The sequence below is a fragment of the Poecilia reticulata genome, linkage group LG15 (genome assembly GCF_000633615.1).
Source record: "Poecilia reticulata strain Guanapo linkage group LG15, Guppy_female_1.0+MT, whole genome shotgun sequence".
NCBI lineage: Eukaryota > Metazoa > Chordata > Actinopteri > Cyprinodontiformes > Poeciliidae > Poecilia > Poecilia reticulata.
The window spans coordinates 11,570,083-11,589,277 of record NC_024345.1 but is presented as its reverse complement, the minus strand read 5'-3'; the positions used below and the strand labels follow the sequence as shown (position 1 = coordinate 11,589,277).

Genomic DNA, 19,195 nt, shown 5'->3' with positions numbered 1-19,195 from the left:
TATATATATATATACATACACATTCAAAAAAGGGTCACTGTAATATTGATATGTCAAAATTTTTATTGCTTTAAAAATAAAGAAATAAATTGAGAAAAATACAGACACACACAAAAAAATGAGTTGCTTTTCTCCAAAAAGAAATATTTTGTTTTTAGGACATTTTTTATGTTTGGCACCAGGTTTAACATTTATTATTACAGAGGTCAAATGAGCTCCTGCAGTGCTGACCTTTTCGCTTACAGACTGTCACACTGTAAAATAAGTGTCTTTCAGGTCATGACCTGAAAGACACTTTCAGGTCACAGCGGATTAATTGGAAAAAAAAAAATTCCATACAAACATGATAACTGCTATGGATCCAGTACTGTGTGTACCTTTTTCAAAATGATCATCCACTTTTTCCAGCGATGAGCTCGAGATACTGACATCATCTTTGACATTTACACTAATAAAGGCTTCGCCCAGCAATCTCTGTAAAGGCCACTTGATTGTATCACATAAGACATATGGGCCACCTGGTATTTTCCAATTCTCATTATTACAAATTATTGTTTCAACTGCAGTCTGACACCAGGACAAGAGGTCATTCGTTACCAGTAGCCATCCATCTTTTTGTGTCAGTTATATAACAAAGCTTTGACAAAGCACTAAATAATACAATGCGTGGGGTTTGTTGGGTTATAGGTGTCATCGGTGCCAGAAACATGCATCCATCCCAATTGCATTGCTGATTCTGGCACAGATTAGCATAGCCTGTAAAGAATTGCTGATATCACTAAAACAGGCTATACTAATTAAAGCCAGAATCATCAATTTTGATCTTCAGACAGCTGGGTTCCTAAAACAGAAAGGTTTCGCTGCAAGTGAGGTTAAAATTAGAAACAAATCAACATTAGCATCAGAAACAAGGTGGTTGACAAAAAAAAAAAAACAGAGTTAACTCATTTTCTGTACTGCAAAGGGAAAAAAATGCATTTTATATTGTTTTAAATCAAACAATAATTTGTGTTTGAGAATCCCTCTCTGAAATTAAACGCATGGTTAATTTTTAGCTTATAGAAAACCCCACTTCCACCCCAGAATAAGTAGATTTCTATCAGACAGGAGCCAAATCTGGGGATTACGATTTGCACAATGCATCACACCAGAATGACGCCCAACACACAATGAATGGCCTGATAAAAGAGAAATGGAGGGAGCAGAACAGATGAGTGGGATAGGGCAGAAATGAACATCCAAGATGAAAATAAAAAATGTCCAGTTTGACAGAAAAATAAATGAGTTTGTTTTGAGAAAAAAAAAAGATATATTCTAATTTATACCACCAGCTCAATAACAATACAATTGTTGGATAACAAAAAAATAAAATACAGCAGAATGTCCTGTATAGGTAGGTGACCTAAGAGAGGACTAGTAGTACAGTTAAGCCAAAAGCATTATAATTAAGTTACTTCTCTGACTTTGAGTTTGAGACTTAAATGTCAAAAGGATGACGTTCCCTTTGTTTGGCTTGGCTTGTTTATTCAATAAAACACCTGAGATTTTGCCTCTTGGTCAAAGCTGGAAGCTTTACTGCCGTTCAGAGGTTAGCAAATGTGGAAACTGTAATAATCTATCATCGCAGTGATGAGCATCCCAGAAACAACATCCAGGAGATACAGTTCAGCAATTCTTCACCGGCCCACTGTGACGCATGGCTTGCTATTTATCATAGACTTAAAAAAGGGAAGATTCTTGTGCAGTTGCGTAATCCAAATAATTAAACTGCTTAGACAGAAGTTCAAAAGATAAAATGAAGAGGATATGAGCATTCATTTTCAAGCTTTTGTTTCATTTATCTTTTCTGACTACTTTGGGAGAAGGTGCAACACGTCAGACCGCCAATTTCCAAAAACACACACACACACACAAAAAAACACCTCATAGAAGCGCATACAGGGTCAGTGTGACCCTGCCGGACTGCGCACAGAGTAAAAAAATGTCGAGTTTCCTGCAAAAGTCATCATGACTGTGGTGCTTCACTGACCTTATCCTGACTACTCCTGAGGGAACACAAATAGCTGAAATGTTTTTGGCATAATTTTCAAAAACCAGATAGGATACTTCACTCATTAACCATCAGGTCAGCTTTTACATTCGGTTGTTGCTTGCATGTGCCTGTCTCTCTAATGTACCCTCGACTAAAAAAACAGAACATACTGTACTCAAAGCGAATGGCGCAGACCCAAGGTAAGCTTTGCTTTCTTGGCTACTTTCACAGCTAAGTTCACGGTAAAATGTTTAGAAATGACCCATATGTCTCAGACCATTCGATGATTTGACGAGCAAACAGCAATCTTCATTGCTCACTTCATTGAAGTTCACTGGCAACCGAGGCCAACTGTATCGGTTTAACTCAATCACACAGGCCCATCCTCTCTTGATCTCGATTTTGGTTCACCAAGAGTGAAAATCTTTACCATTATTATGAAATCAAGGTGTAAAGAAAATGGTTGGATGGATGGATATTATGAAATCTCAGTGAAGATTCCTTTATGAAATCAAATTTTAATGAAAAAACTAGGCTAAAATAGTATTAAATAAAAAATAATAGTGTAGAAATGTGTATTGTACAGTGTTTGCATAATTATTCATATCTCTCAAAATGGTTCTGCCATGATACAAGCACAAGCGCTAATGCATCTTCATGAGAATTTATATGATAGACCAACACACAAAAAAAAGTTTAGAATTGTTGCTCTGTAAATTTTAAAAGTAAAAATCTGAAAAGTGTGACATGACTTTGTATTCATCCACTCTTAATCAAAAATGTAGAATGACATTTTACTGCAAATGACGTCGAGGGTCTTTAGGTTTCTGCCATCTTTGCCCATGTAGAGACTGACATCTGTTCGCATTATTCTTTGGATGGACTGAAAAACAACAATTTCTTCATTTTTGCAATGCAGTGGGATTTAAAAAACATTTTCGGTGAAGGTCTTAGTTAAAATCTCCTACAGAGGAGATGGTAGCCGTTTTATAACAGACAGGTCAAGCACTTTTCTCTTAGACCATTTTTGCTCAAATATTGAAACCTGACAACTTATGTTACAACAATACATAGCTGCACTTGTCTGTTAAATCTGTAAGCTCAAAAATGTGGCACTATAGCATGGATTTCTTCTACAGGTACATATTTTGTGTGCATTCTTTTTTTCCTCCTTTCCTGTGCATCAGATCCAGACCTTCATTCTTGCTGCTTATCACAGTGTCTCCACAGCATAACTCCTCAGTTTGCCAAGCGACTCCACCAAGGCTGTCACACTTTCAGCTCTATGACATTCACCCACTCAAACCAGCAGCTCCTCTCTCCTCCCCACTCAACCGATGCAGCCCTGCACAACAGCCGTACCGTCCAGCTACACCAAACCCAGTTCTTTCCATCTAAATTGCTACTTATGCAATGTGAAGCAGGTTCCCCCCCCCCCCCCCCCCAGTAATCTCTGTGTGACATCCTGTTTCATCTGATTGTTTAGCCCTAAGCCCAAACCACATGCTTTTGCTGTTTATTACACGTACATTTTCTTCACAGTTTCATGTATTTGGAATCAATGCAATTCTCAACAACCTGTCTGCTGTAGACTGAGCATGAATTAGAATGTAACAACCATCCCACATGAGGCTATATAAGTATCCAGCCTCAAACTAAAAGCAAGCACTAAAATCATGGAATAAACTTTTCTCTCTAGCTGGCAGTGTACAGTGACAAATTGTGTCGCCTTATAACTTTTAGTGCTAAAATAACACTTCTAGTGTGACTGAGTCACCAACAGCTAATAAAATGTAAATGTCCACATTAGAATGAGGAACATCATTATAAATTATCCCTGAAATTAGAGGTTTAGTGTTGGATTAAAGTATGCCGTTGCGTAGTTTCAGTTTCCATGATCGTGAAGAAAAGAAAATGCTTCATTATGTGTGTTTAACCTGTAAGAAAAACTTATTTAAGTTGCAGTTGAGGCCAAAATTGAAGGTCCGTGTATAGGATGAGTCCAGTAAGATTCGTGTTATGCCAAGACAGAGTTGAAGGTCCGTGAGATGTTTTCAGAACTGAGAACAGGTTGGGTATTGTTGTTGTCGTTTTTGTTTTTTGGAGTTTTTTTTCCCAGCTAAACCATTCTGTGCCTCACAGAGAAAGAAAAAAAAAAACACGCCTACAAGCTGACTGAAGAACTGCAAAAAATCGAAACCACTCATAGAAATATATTTATGCCACAGGAGAGAAGCTGGAAAGGTCCATCTGCACAGTGTCTGTCGAAGGTACTGTGTTTTCTGGCAGCAAAAATGGAAGGAATAATAAAAGCAGGAGATTTTGTGGGTAGGAGGGAGAGAAAGGAAGAAGGAGAAGGAAATTTCACTCAAACAAAAATAAAGTTTCCTTAGGCCTCCAAATACAAGTTTACTTTCAAATGGAATTCAATGAATACGTTAAAACAACAGAATTAAAAGTGCAACACCTATCAAAAGACTACTTTAAATTTCTATTTAAAGCAAGTGAGAGCTGGAGGGTTATTTACATATCATATATGACATGTTTGAAATCTGATGTAAGGAAGAGTCTAAGTTGTATGTAGAAAAAAAGTAAGGAAGACATAATTTATTTTGGAACAGAACAATATGCAATACATTTACCAGGTGTCAAGATCTCAGAAAATACCGAGTTAGAACAGAAACTCATTACACTACGCATTGAGCTAGAACTGCAAAACAACTTATTTATAAACATTCAAAACTTACAGATAACTAATAATTGCGAGGACAACCCGACATGTTTAAGTTTCAGTCATGACAGAATAAAATACCCTCATTTTAACTTCTAGTTGGTTCATGTCTGGTTTTTGTGGCATACTTTTAACAAAAGTATTATCGTTTCTTAAAAGTTCTTTAAAAATAGTTGCATAGTTTTATCAAACCTGGCTAAGTTCATCAGTAATGCGACTATCACAAACCACCAACCGAGAGAGGGTGTACTTCCTTTTTTTTACCGTGGCTCTGGGTGGTGGGAGTGGTGAGACGGCTTTCATTTTTACATGACAGTAGCTATGAGTTCTGACTCCAGCATGAAAAGTCATCAGACACAATGTCACGCCTGTGGTTCTGCGCCATCCCAGCTGTGATACTTCTCCTTTCTTTAACACCCATGACTTCTTCAATCTGTACACATAGACTTCACTGCTTACCCGCAGGGCAGCTCCATCTCTGCGACCTTTCTGTGTGCTTTTCAAGCCCAATAGTGTCCCCCAAAACGCAGCCGACACACATGGGCACAAATACATTTACAAAGTTAAAGATACTGAGTATAAGAACATAAAATATTTTGTACTATGTTGCCATAATATTTGTGCCTTTTCTGAGAAATTGTGCATGCTAAGAGTAAATTGGGTGTAAAATACATTTTTTTTATTTTTTTTATTGGCTCTTGTAACATTTAGTAGTGAGGTAAGCTGAGGTAAATGAATCAGGTTTTCATCACCTCAGTCTGGTGATGGAGCGATTCATTTCGTCTTCTCCCCAACCTTTTCATCTATATATTCCAAAGGCTGTCCAGTTTGGCTGACTTTTGGTCCTCTCACTGACTGAACGTTTGTGTAATTGAAGCGAGTTGAAGTTTTAGAAAACATAATGTGAAGCTATGGAAAAACATTATGTAGTTTATCATTTTTATAATATTTATGTTACCCGTGTTTCACTCATTTTACTATATTCAGTTTTGATATTTATCTACCCATATATCCACTTTCCATCTTTTACTCATAATATTCTTTTCATATTTAATAATTAAATTGTTTTTGGCGTATCATTTACTCATTCATGCTACTTTATGCTCATTTACCTTTTAAGCTCTGAGACATCTGTCTGTGGAAAGGTCAATGAAACCTTTTGATGACTTTTGCTGTCTGTGGCTTTGTTCAGACTCTTCAACGTTGCAGAAATGTATCGTTCTCTGTGCTGTATCGCAAAAAGCCATCACATGAAATGCTCTTACGGGCTTGCAGGTCGCCCACATTCAACGCTGCCAAGACAAACTATAAAGGTGAGTTAATTTCTGTTGCAGACAGAGAGTGAGTTGACCTGAATTTGTAAACTCATCCCACTCCTTGATAAAGTAAAAATCCTTGAAACAAACATTTGTCGGTATCTGTCTCTGATTTGTTTCTGTCTCGACTTGTTCCTAATACTTTTTTTTTCCTAACAGGTGTGTTAATAAAAACCAGCACAAACTAAATCCTACTCGCCATAATGTTGTTGATACTCAGATATCAAATAAATAGAGCATCCTTCATAAGCACTGCTTTTCTATGGAGCAATATGAATTTTACTGAAAACTGGGTCCAAACAACAAAACACACATAAAAACTAATTCACAATGAACAAAATATGCAGGCTGGCGGTTCAGCTCCACTTAGCAGCATGTATAATACGTTGTTTCCAGACATAACTGAGCAATATAAGGCACTTTGGAAATGTGTTCATAATCCTTGAACTGTTTTGCATCAGACCTCATCGGAGATCCCATAATTTGCTTTAGTCAGTCAAGCAAAATCAGAAAAAAATACATATTTTGTAGTTGTAATGTGACAGAAGTTAAGTTCAAGTGGTATGATTGTTTTAACAAGGTCCCTTATCTGCATAAGATAATTTGGCACACATTTTAGCCGCTATAAAAAAAAAAAAAAACATAGTTTCACCAATCGAGCAGAAGATGAAAGGATTCTAGAAATAAAATGAAGAGGAGTCAGCTATTTTAGTTAGATATTCACAAAAGTGTCTTTAAAGAAAACCAAGCTCAAAAACAGTGATGGTACAAGTTTGGGCAAAGGTGCCACACTTTGCAAGGTAGAGAGTTGTGCTTAATCTTTGATGCAAAGATTCCTTATAAAATATTTCTGTCCTTGCAGATCCCACTGTATTGAAGGGCCATTATGAAAATGGGAGAAATACAGGAAAATGACCATTAACACCAGTGACCCTGAGCAAGCCTTGTGCTGCTGTGCTCCTGTGCAAAGAAATGTCAAGTTGTACATAGTGCATTTCATGTTTTACGCCATAAATTATGATTGATATGCCTCTAAACACGAACATGGTTTCAGAGGAATTTAAACAGAGATAGCCATTTGTTGAAGAGTTTCTTTTGGTAGGACGGAAAGAAGAAGAAAAAAAAAACACTCTGCTTGTTATGTTTTTTTCTCCAGCAGAGAGACCTCAGTGTAAATACCCGTGTTTATTTATGTGTTTATTAAAGGACTAAGATTAGTCATTAATTGTGAATTTGAGTCCCTGAGAACTGGAGCTGAATACCAAATAGGGCTTTACAATGTTTGAAGTATATTAATACGGAGCCCTGACTAGCTAATGAAGTCCCTGTGGACTGGATCCCTCACTACAATTCACCTTTTATTCTCACAATCCCTTCATCAGTTCCACTTTGACGGATTTCCAGCTTAAAATTGAGAGGAATAATAATAGAGACTTAGCGAGGTCCTTTAAAAAAGTTGATGGAAAAACTTCCCATTGGCTCAAGCAGATTGATTGCGGTTTAACTGAATTTTAACCCCATGATTTAACCTACAGCCTACAATTTCATTTAAATGAGATTTTTCTTAAAGTGTCACTGAAGTGCAGCAATGTACAAAAGAAAAAAAAAACTTTTTTTTTTATGCAGGAGAGTGGTTGGGTTGAATGGCACTTATTGATATTTTTTATTGGAAAAAGGGTTAAAAAGTACAGATTGAACATTTAAAAAGTAATTCAATCATATAATTTCTGTGGTTCAAAAATCATTAATTAGACTTTGGTGAAATTTTATTGAGGTGACAGAGAAATATTTGTATTTGTTCCCTTACCTTTGTTAAAAAGTAAATAAATCAAAAACACAAACTCATTAATTTGTCAAGAAAAACACGGGACAATCATGTTGTAGAAAACAAAACATCAATATCACCAACTTAAAGGAAACACTCTCTGTTGTGTAGCATACACAAGCTTGATTGACAGCGCTAACACCTTCCTCCTGGCTCTGATTGGTTGTTTCTGACAAAGCAGTATAATATCTGCAAATGGCAGATTTTTTTATGTATAGCATTAAAAAGTGAAAATTAAATGTGAAACACTTGTGATTTATCTTTAACGAACATTTTAAAAGTGCTTAAAAACCCCAAATTAGAAAAGAACCAACAACACTTCTTCACCATGTACTGTGAGTCATAATGAAAAATCTTCAAATATTTTTTCGAACAACAAGAAGAAAAAACAGTGCACAACCAGACAGATTGTTAATGTGTACTGTCACACTTGCACAAAACTGTATTTATTATTATCTCTTGTATAACCGTGTCTGGGCCTTGTGCTACCACAAACCCAAATTACATGTGCACTGAGGGAAGTCTGTCTGATGCTTGAGTGCTTTTAACCACTCTTGCTGGTATACCCTCACTCAGGGAAATGCTGGGTGACAAACCGTAAACCCACTGACATCTACAAAGTAGCAGCATTTACTGTGTACCCATTACTTCAATAATAGATGTTCTTTCCCCTTTGGCTAACTTGCCTGAGTTAACATTTTTGTATGCCTTTGACTGCAACAATTATCACTCTGTGTTCCTTACCTTCAAATAAATGCTTAATATCAATCATCAATTCAATACCAGACCTATAATGTTCAAAAAAGACATGCCCTCTCATCAGAATGATAGAAATATTATTTCAGGATAAGATTATCATATTTAGACTGTGTTAAAGGTTACTGATTCAGGAATTACATATTACAAATATATATATTTTTGTTTTGCTAGGGAATAAATATAACATGGAAGAGTAGACCATTTCTCATTATTACTCCTCAAATGCCAAAAAAAAAAAAAAGAGAGAACAGGACTTCCATGTATGGCAGGTGTGTTGATCTTCTAGGAAATCGCTAGAAGAAAATGAATCCAGACCTAAACTTGCTCATATCTAGAGTAATAATCATAGTGTAAGCCAACTGAAACTGAAACTGGAAGTTTAGCTTATTGCTGCATACAAAAACACAAAAACTACAAGCAAAAAAATTAAAATAAAAATAAAAAATCTCCAAAGCCCCCCTAATTGCCTCATCACAGTAAGTATATCACATCGGTACAAAAAAAAAAACGGGAAAACTACTTCAGTTACTTTTGTGATTGTTTTAAATCATCCCACACTAGCTTCAGGGTGAGAGTGAGTTTCTGTGCACTTTTTTTGATAAGGAAGTAACAGCAGGAGTAAGTTGGACATGTCACTAAGTCCAAACAAGCTCAGAGACAAGTGAAGTCTTTAACAACTGATTGCTTCCCATGGCCATTTCCTTTTTTTAGGCACAGACACATTTTGTGGGTGCTTTTTATACGAATGTGCAAATCCCAGAGATGGAATTAAAGCAATGTAAGGTTAAAGTCCAGACCATTTTCCTTCGTCCGCCGTAGCAAAATAGAAGTTGTATTGTTCACTGAGTATTGTATTGTTCAGAGTTGCTTTAGGACTGAAGCTTCTTACAATTATCATCAGGTAAGAAAATGGTACCTCCAAAGCACATTACAAAGAAAGACCAGACAGCAAAAGCATGCACGCATTTGCTTTTGCCTTCGGTCTATTTAGACTCGCAAGCAAATCTAACGTATCATTTTTGGACTTTGGAAGGACACTGAAGCAACATATAAAGACTTTAGACATGCAGTGAGAATACCAACTCAAACCGCTGATCTCCTAGATACAAAGAGACAACAACATGATCCCTCTATCAAAGTTCTAGCCCAATTAATGAGACTTAAGACAAAAACACACTTCAAGGACTGCTCAAGACTGTGGTGTTTTTTTTATTTTTTATATTGTTAGTTATTTTTAATAACTGAGCATAATTTGCATGTAAACTGCAAGCAGAACAATCTTCCATTTATTTCAAAAGAGCTGATTTTCATGCCTGGAGTCATTTTGTTTATTTTAAAGGAAGGTAACTTAGGGGTATGTTTAGCAAAGAACAATTGCAATTGTTTAAAAAAAAAAGATTAACAATAGATGTAAATTATAGAAAAGGGAGAAGTTTAATAAAAAATATCAGTACTGGACCCGATTCTGTCATAAATCTTGATGTCAACCAAGTTATATTTGGGTTAAATTTTAGGTGAGACGATCAGGGTTACAGCCGAAAACATTGATGCATAGTTGCAACTAACAAGATACATCATATAAAGTGTTGAAAAAACGAAATAGATTCACTGCTTTATTTTTTTATTTGGATTTTTTTTTGGCACACCTTTATGTTTCAAATCATCAAACAAATTTTAGCATAAAAGATCATTTGAGTGGATAGAAAAAGCTCATTTCAACTTAAGATTTTCTTAATAATGGGAAAAGTTATCAAACCAACAAGGCCCTATGTGGAAGTATAATCCTTTGTTAAAACACGAATTAACTATGAACATGTTGGTTTTATTTCAGTAGCAATAGCCAGCCCAACTAGTGGAGTCAAGAAATGGATATAAATACAAGCGCTGACAACACAAAGTAGGGCAAAAGATCTCAAATATCAAGTCATCATACCTGAATTAAACAACGTTTAAGAACAGACGAGAAAAAATGTCATTCATGTCTATCAGTCTGGAAAGGGACAAAAATAGTTTTTGGGACTCCAGTGACCCACAGTGAGAGTAATAATCCATAAATGGATGGCAAAGATGAATGATCCCATGAAAATATGTAATTGCGATGAACTTGCTATATATATTGAGATTTTGCTGAACCCATATTTTACTGTTTTCCTCGTTGACAGAAAAAAACAAAACAAAAAAAAAAACATATTTCCAAGAACATCTTGATTCATATTGTCTACTGCATAATTCACTGTAGGGGAGAGATGCAATATTTAATATAAATTACCACTTTACAGGTAAAAACATCAATTCTACTTAACATTACATGACTCAACAAATGGCTAAAAGAAAAACTGAATCTCTATTTGATTTTTTTTTCAAAAAACAAAAAAGGAGATGGTAATAAAAGTCACCATTATATAATGAGCTCTGTTTTTGACAGCGTAATTTAAAATATTGTGAACGTGAACATTAGGAAAATGCCCTGGAGGTACAAACAGCTGACAGGGGGAAAGACGACAGTGTCATTTGTGAATACAAGAGGTTTCTTTCTTTTTTTTTTTTTTTTTTTTTCTTTTTTCATCGGTAACTCACCAAACGCTGCCGGGAGGTGAAGAGTCTGGAGGTCACCTTTCAGCAGAGCGCTTTTCGGCATCTATGCTGTCAACTGGAGGTGCACGATCATCTTCTTTCGGTCGGATCATAGTGTCTTGGAGGTAGACATGGAGGGAGGAAGAAAAGAGACAATAAAAACAACGAATGTGTTAAAAAGCATATGTCCAAATTAGGAAGTTGAATACCTATAGCATCACTGCGTTTGAAAACGGAGTCAAACATGAACAGGAGGGAAGAACTATGACACTCAGAATGTTTGCCTTGAACCAAAATGGCTGCTCTCTCCAGAAAGGAATTATACATTTTTCATCATAAAGCAAAGCAAAAAAAACCCCAAAAACTTCTACTTGCTTTTCAAACAATTTTTTCAGTGTCTATGATGATCTTTTATGTGGTCCTTGCAATATACCTTTACATTGCGGCATTGCTAAAATCTTTATTCATTGTTTGTTTAATGCATTTTAATCAAAGATCTGCTTGAGGTATGTGTCTACAATTCCCCACTGGATAATATCTGTCAAAGGGAAGAATGGCATGTCTTCATGTCTAGGGAAGTGTTCATGCCTTATATAGTCTGGGTCTACTAGAGTTGCCTGCTGCACATAGCTGGATGTAGCCAAGGGCTAAGGAAGGAGACCTTTTGAGAGCTCATTAAAACAGTCTTCAAGTCTTGAGAGACAAATATGAATGCACTACAAAAGAATGAGCCTGCCATTAAAAATAATCAGAAGTAATGGAGCTGTTCCCAGACTGAAAGTACATTTAATAAAAAAAAAAGTGGAAGCTGGTTTAAATGGAGAAACAAAAAAAAAGGCTATGAAGTGGAAGACGGAGAAGGTTGAGGCTTGATACTAATTTACAAATAATGTAAACACCTTTAGAAACATTAAGTAAATGAACACTGGATGTTCTGTGTTGCAAATACAAATTATATCCTATAGGTCAATGTGTAAAATATTTGTTCTAAAAGACATCCACGAGGTATTTATTACAATTCTTTTTGCATCTTTTTCTTTTTTCTCCACTATTGACATTTGCACTAGCTGCACGCAGACAAATAAGAAACCATGTAGAATTTAAATATTTCCTCTGCTGCATCCTATTTTAAGGCATCCTTACAGGATGGAGTGCTTCATCTTAATGCTAACAACCTCGCTTGGCCTATCTGCTCTAAAGCTAAGCTGGGTCTGCAGGGGCGTTTTCGAGTGAGCCGTGAAGAGGACTGAGCGATACAATTACCGTTTTCAAGTTTCCACTTTAAATCTGCGCTGAGACTTGATCTGAGCCTCAAATGGCACGGCAATTAACGTAATGACGTCCACGTAATGACGAGGACGTTCCCACAATGTTATGAGAACGGTTATTACCCAGATAAACATGGCAGTATATTGTCATACCCAGATAAACACGGCAGTATATTGTCATACCCAGATAAACACGGCAGTATATTGTCATACCCAGATAAACACGGCAGTATATTGTCATACAGTACATATGAAGAAGTCTTGTGTAAAGCAGAGAGATAAGATGTCAAAAAGTTTTAGTTCCCAGTCTCATAATAAATCATTCTAAGGAAGAAAACCCCGAACCTCTCAATTTTATTAATTATTTTCAAAGATATTTTTGGCACTAGAGGTTCACAACGGCCATGTCGAGGACTACGGCCTCTGTATTTTGGGTGCCCACTCTATCCTAAAAACTAGGGTTGAAGCATGTCTGTGAAAAAAGCATCTAAAAGTTTAGTTAATGTATCAAACATAAGGATATATTTCTGTCAATTTTATTGCCCAGATTAACCCTCTAAGTCTTAATCGGAGCGCCGGCAATTCAGTCAAATTTGCAGAACCGTAATTTAGCCACACTTTGCGCCCTCAAATTCCAACAGTTTCTGAAAGGGGAGACGTTGCGCTTTTCAGCCAATATCAGGTTATTACAGTAATTTCACCATAATGGCAGCGAGTGAAATTAATCTGAGGGGTATTCTTTTAATAGAAGGTAAATTGCGCAAATGACTTGATAGATATTGAAAGTTCCAGTTGTTATGGATAAATGGGCAAATATATTTACTCACAGGACATTTAGAGAAGTGCGTACAGTTAAAATAAGCAAAAATATCCAGGTGGAGATTTTAAATTTAGGTTTAAATAGTTTTTGATTTTTCCTGCATTCAATCTATTTTGTGCCAAAGTGTCCAAACAAAATGCTTTGCTGTGCTACATTTAAGTATCACATAGACTGTTGTAGCCCATCATGTTCTATTACACAGAGCTAAAGCTCATGTCTGAAATGTGAAAAATGAATCTTCTCTTCTTCTTTTTCCTAAGTTATCAGAGAAGACTGGCAATTACTGCACATTATCACAGTAAAAGAAAACATGGTAGAAAGTATTGCAGCAACAACTCGCATATGAGAGGCTGGGCTGTTCATATTAACCATAAACGGCACAAAAGTCACGACAACTTCAAATCTCTCTACTTCCGAAATGAAGACTCTTATCTCGCCCAGCTTAAGTACAATATAAATCTACCAGGAAAGCTCTTGACATCCTCGTTTGCTCACCGTTTGACTTACTAAGAAGAACTGATTCTCGAAAAACTGCTTTTGATTCATGTGTGCTTGCGTAGCAAAAAAATAGAACAACAATTTCAGGCACAAAAGTCATTTTTCATAATCAATAAAAATAGTATTATAGTTGGAACAAAAAGAAAAATTGCAAATATTTTTATAATCAAATGCATGTACAGGAAGAGTCTTTGCACCTCAGTGTGATAAAGTGGAGGAGTATATTTTGTCTCTAGCTGTAGCTGTTCGTGTTGGAACGTTTAGGAGCAAAGCAGTTTGCGCGTGTGTGTGTGAGTAAAGCAAAAACACTGACACAAACAGAAGGACAGGAGGAAAAGGACAGAAACAGAGTGTTTCTTACAGCTGAACTGTGGCTGAGACTCAGCCAAGGTCATCCTCTTACTTATGACATACATGGAGCCAGACCGAGCCTCTCACTTGGACGCTCTCCATCTGCTCCCGCTGATAAGACCGGCTACTCCACGAACAGCATGCAGACACCACAGCTCTGCATTGTGAATAACATACAGCAATTACGCAAAATCAATATCCTTTTTTTACCCCCTGCTAAAAAGAAGGCGGACTTTCTGGAATGGTTTAGATCTAGATGATCGTGCATTAAAAAAAAACAAAAAAAAAAACATGTTTTTGAACGCTAATGCAAAGGAAGTACAAAATAGATTTGTACTAGACACAAAGATGGAAAAGAGATATCCTGCTAATTGGTTTATGCATATCAACCAGAAAACTCAATTGCATGCAGTCAGGGGGCCAGAACAGCTTAGCTTAAATTACAGGAACTCAACAAGGCAACATGGATTGTTGGGAGTCCAGAAGATTTTCCACAGCTTCTCTTCCAGCTTATATAAATTGGGAGAGGTTAATAATGTGTGCAGCTGGCCGACTGGCAGACCTGCTCCGACTTCTCCTGTTCAGCACTCCACTTTGTGAATCAAAGCACACGTTAAAATTCATGAGAGCAAAGAATATGTTTGGCTGTCACTCCAGCAGAGGACGCAGAGGATTGTTCTGTAAACCCCTCTGCCTTGCTGCTCTTCAGAGTCGGACTTGAATCAAGGACAGAAGCTCTGACAGCATGGGGAATGTGGACGACAAATATTACGCGTGTATCGGATTGCTCTTTAAAGAAAACAGGAAGGCGCCGTGCTTGGGGTAGTTTTAAATAAATGTGAGGTGCTGATAAAATTTTACAGCATTTAAGAGAGTGGCAATAAAGCAATAAGGAGGAATATTCGAAAGACTGGGAGGTTCGCCTGTTTTACGACGGCTGTCAAAAGCGCACACGCCCCTGCGGAGAGGCCGGGTTTTTGTGACTGAAAAAAAAAAAAAGAAACTTCATAAATCATTTCACAAGTGTTTACATGTATGATGTGACGAACCTCGTGTACAATTCATGTGCTAAAGCATTAATATAGGCCGTTAATCTAGCATTTTATGTAAATACTTTTTGATTTAGATTTAACTTTGAGTCTATACTCATCAGGGAGGCTGCTAAGAAGCCAACAACAAGTTTTTTTTGCTGTCTAAATGTATAAATAGATTATCTGGGGTTTTATCTTTGTTTCTGTGCAAATTTTGACATTTCCATATGAATTTGTTTAATTTTGTGACATTTTGTCAAAACAACTGGCAGCATCCGGTTATGGATTACTTTTCTCCAATAATAAACGTAACAATATGCTGTATAGTAAACAAGATTTACCGTGGTGTCAAGTATTTGATCTTTTAGCAGAGCTGCATAATGATGCAAGAGTCACTGTACATTTAATTTGGTGCAGTGTCTTTCGATGGTTTCTCCAGAATTAATGTGAATGAAAAAACATGGATAAAAAAAAAAGAAAAAAAAACTTTTAACAAAGGACCTACCTGCAGACTCCGTTTTTCTTCATTAACTTCCTTCTTTGTTAAATTGATCTATTAGATGAGCCATCTGCTAAAGCCCACCATTTCTTTAATGCAAGCACACATTTCAAAAATATCTCCATCCAAATTACCTCCAACACTGAAACCCAGACAAGCTTCTCCAACGCTAAAGAGGTTGGTGATCTCATCACCATAACTACAGCTGATGATCTCAACATGCAACGCTTCCTATTAAATGAGCCTTAACCCATGGAGGTGGACCAATTGGCAGGAAATGAGATCAAATTGATTGGGAAACAGATGGAAGCGAAGCAGCCCCGATAAAGCTCATGAGGCTTTAAGGGTGCAGATGAAAACAAGACAGAGTCGGAGAGCAGACAGCATGAAATCAAGGACAGATTGGATGAACTATGGGGCTTAATTTTCCAAGGCTTAAAGGGAGATAAAGGATCTTTTAAAGTCAGAATGGTTAAAACTGAGTCTGTTCTTGTGTTGGAATTACTTCAAGAGCAAGAGGTGAGACGAATAATTGAACAGTGTCTTTGACTGCCATAAAAAAATATTCACAAAACTCACAAAGGGTGAAAATAATCTGCCACTGTCAGTTGCTGAGTATTCTTGTGCAATATTTCCAGGGAAAAGGACAAGACAACACAACAGCCAGGCCTTGAACCTTTGCTAAAAGCAAACCACTTTCAGCTTAGCAATTATTGAAAGGCATCTAATTCCACATGGAGACAATATCTCTGTCAATTTTAAAAGATGACAACAGCCAGCCTCCCTATGTTGTTAAATACATCAGCAATTATGTTTAAATCTTATCCAACATTTCCACGGGGATTAAGACTTGACAAAAACTTGATACTTCAAAAGCATGAACTTTAGATCGACTGATGATTATGACAAATATAAAAGGGAGTGCGGGCGTCTGGACTGGGTATCTGTTCCAGTTAAACCTTACGTCTTACCTGATGATAGTTCAGACAGACCTCACTCCCTAAAACTCCCTTTCATGACCCTGAAAGGGCATGAAAAATAAATGAGCTCATCCAAAGAAGAAAATATTTATTAGATTGTCTAATCAGGAAGAAAGACTAACATCTAAATTTAACAAATGTGATTTTTAGATAGACTTTATATAGATTTTCTTTTCTACACAGTAAAAAAATAAAATAAAATAAACATGGATATCTCAAAAAGTTTACATCAGTCTATTTGATTTGTAATATACAAATATTTCACACTGTTGCACCGAATTACTGTAATGCTAAGCAAAGGACATAAAAAAATTAAGGATGAAATCAAATGGAAGAAACACAAGGACCTAAAATATTTCATTAGGGGCGCAAGAAAAATGATTTACAATCTGCACGCTCTCCCTGATTTCATCTTTGATGAGAAACAGCGCAGTTCCACAAATTAGTTTGAGTTTTTACTGCATCGGGGTCAGCCCTGGTGGCAGCGAGACGAGTAATGGTTAAGAATGCGATAAACGGCTCCCGAACGGCCCGGAAGACTTGCTGAGTTCATGAAACTTTTAAACATAATGGAATGTGAGACGAGAGGCTTTTGAGATGTAAATGACTCACGACCATTTAAATAAAATAAATAAACGCTACTCCCAGCGTATAAATCCCCAACTTAATTTAGCTGCGTCAATAGATCGCCGGGTTATGACTGATGTGAAGCTCCTCGTAAAGCTGCAGCAGAGTCTGTAAATGCAGCCAAACAGAAAACAGCGGCGCCACAAATACACACTTGACTGGATATTCTTAAATAAATCCATGTGTTGCACTGAGAAAACACACAACATTTTAAAATGAAATTGAGTTTTTGATGTTTGTGTAATTAAGGGGAGATTTAATTACACAAAAACCTGACAGGATGCAACACATTTTAAAAGTGAAGCCTGCTGCTGAAGCCTAATGTTATTAAACAAGCGGTGTGAAATATTGGCTCTTCTGTGTTAAGACAAGTCAAATCCATGTCAAACACACTCATGCAAGTGTTTCAAATACACAGGTTGTTGGGTAAATTGCATGAGTTTACACTCAGAGGGGCAGAAGTCGCATGTCGAGGGTAGTTATGAGCCCACGGGGTGAATAAACATAAAAAATAAATAAAAAATCAGATCATCGTCTCCAGATCATTAACCCTTCAGAGCTCCACTGACCTCAGATGTTCATTTGATCTCATCATGTTTTGGTGAGTGTGGAAGAGAAATGGTGTGAGGATGTGTGTGAGGGGGAAGGCACCACTTTGATGTTGTAATGCAAAATTTCTTTTATCTCTCACAGAGCGTTTGAGGCTTGGCTGGCTGTCCAAAACTCAATTAGAGACGATCTGAGTGTGAACTGACTGCAGACGAAGATGTGTGAGGCACTGAGGTGTGAACAGGATGGATGGATGGATGGATGGTGGACAATGAGATGTGATTAACAATAATCTTTGGAAAGCTTAGGTCAAATCCAATAGCTACGTGCAAGACTGACCACTGCCTGACCTGTACAACCAGTGCATTTTGGTACAGTGAGGGGTACAATCCACAAATGTGAAAACGTGAAAGATTTTGAACATTCCACCCAAATATCTACAAAAGCAACGCAGAGTCATCCAGACAAGAGCCCAAAACTAAACCCACAACACTGTGGACCTCGGTGGGACCAAAGAAGTTCAGTGTTCATGATCTAACAATGAAAACTGCAAAAACACAAAATCTTACAAAGTAGTTTTGGTCTAGTTTATAGTGAAAATATCTTAGTGCTCTTGAAATAAGACAAAACCAACTTACAAGTAACGTTTCAACAAGATGTAGGAGCTTGTTTGTAAGTAAATAAGTCATTAAAATTGATGGAAAAAGTACTCGCTCCATTGGGAGTTTGACATGGGAAAATTGAAAACTGAACTAGTACTTTTTCACTTAAAACAAGCTCCTATATCTTGCTAGAAGATTACTTCCAAGTTATTTTTGTCTTATCTCAAGTGTACTAAGATACCAGCACTAGAAACTAGACCGAAAATACTTGGTAAGATTTTGTGTTTTCGCACTGCTGACCATCCCACATTAGCCAGAAAACATCTTGATGATCACCAATACATTTAGGAGAATATTCTGTGGACTGAGAAAACTAATTTGTAACCTTTTTCAAGGCATATGTCCACTGACATCTGACTAGGAAATCCAGAAGAAGAACATCACAGTGACAGTCAAACATAGTGCTGGTAATACAATAGTATAATAGTATGTGTCTGTTTGCTGCCTCAAAATCCGGATGACTTGCTGTAATTGACACCAATTTGTAATTCCATAATTTTCCACAATTTTAATAGCTTTACAGACTTTACATCATTCATGTTTTCATATGGGATTCTGAAGTGCAACGCAGTACTGGTGTAAAAATAAGTATGACATTCATTTTCTTCTTATTAAGCCAAACTGATATTTGAGGACATCTTGCTAATTAAATCACCTCCATCCTAGCTGCACA

General features: G+C 36.8%; 1 protein-coding gene across 3 annotated transcripts in view; it reads right to left on the bottom strand.

The window, feature by feature from the left end:
- chrm3a (cholinergic receptor, muscarinic 3a) overlaps positions 1 to 19,195 on the bottom strand; it is an 87,459-nt gene that overhangs the window by 44,726 nt on the left and 23,538 nt on the right. For 2 of the 3 annotated variants that reach the window (XM_017308760.1, XM_008429242.2), the window contains one exon: positions 11,241 to 11,355. The gene's annotated coding sequence lies outside the window, so the exon portion shown is untranslated. Of the gene's footprint in view, positions 1 to 11,240; positions 11,356 to 14,184; positions 14,270 to 19,195 lie in introns of those variants that run through there. The other variant, XM_008429243.2, reaches the window with a different exon arrangement.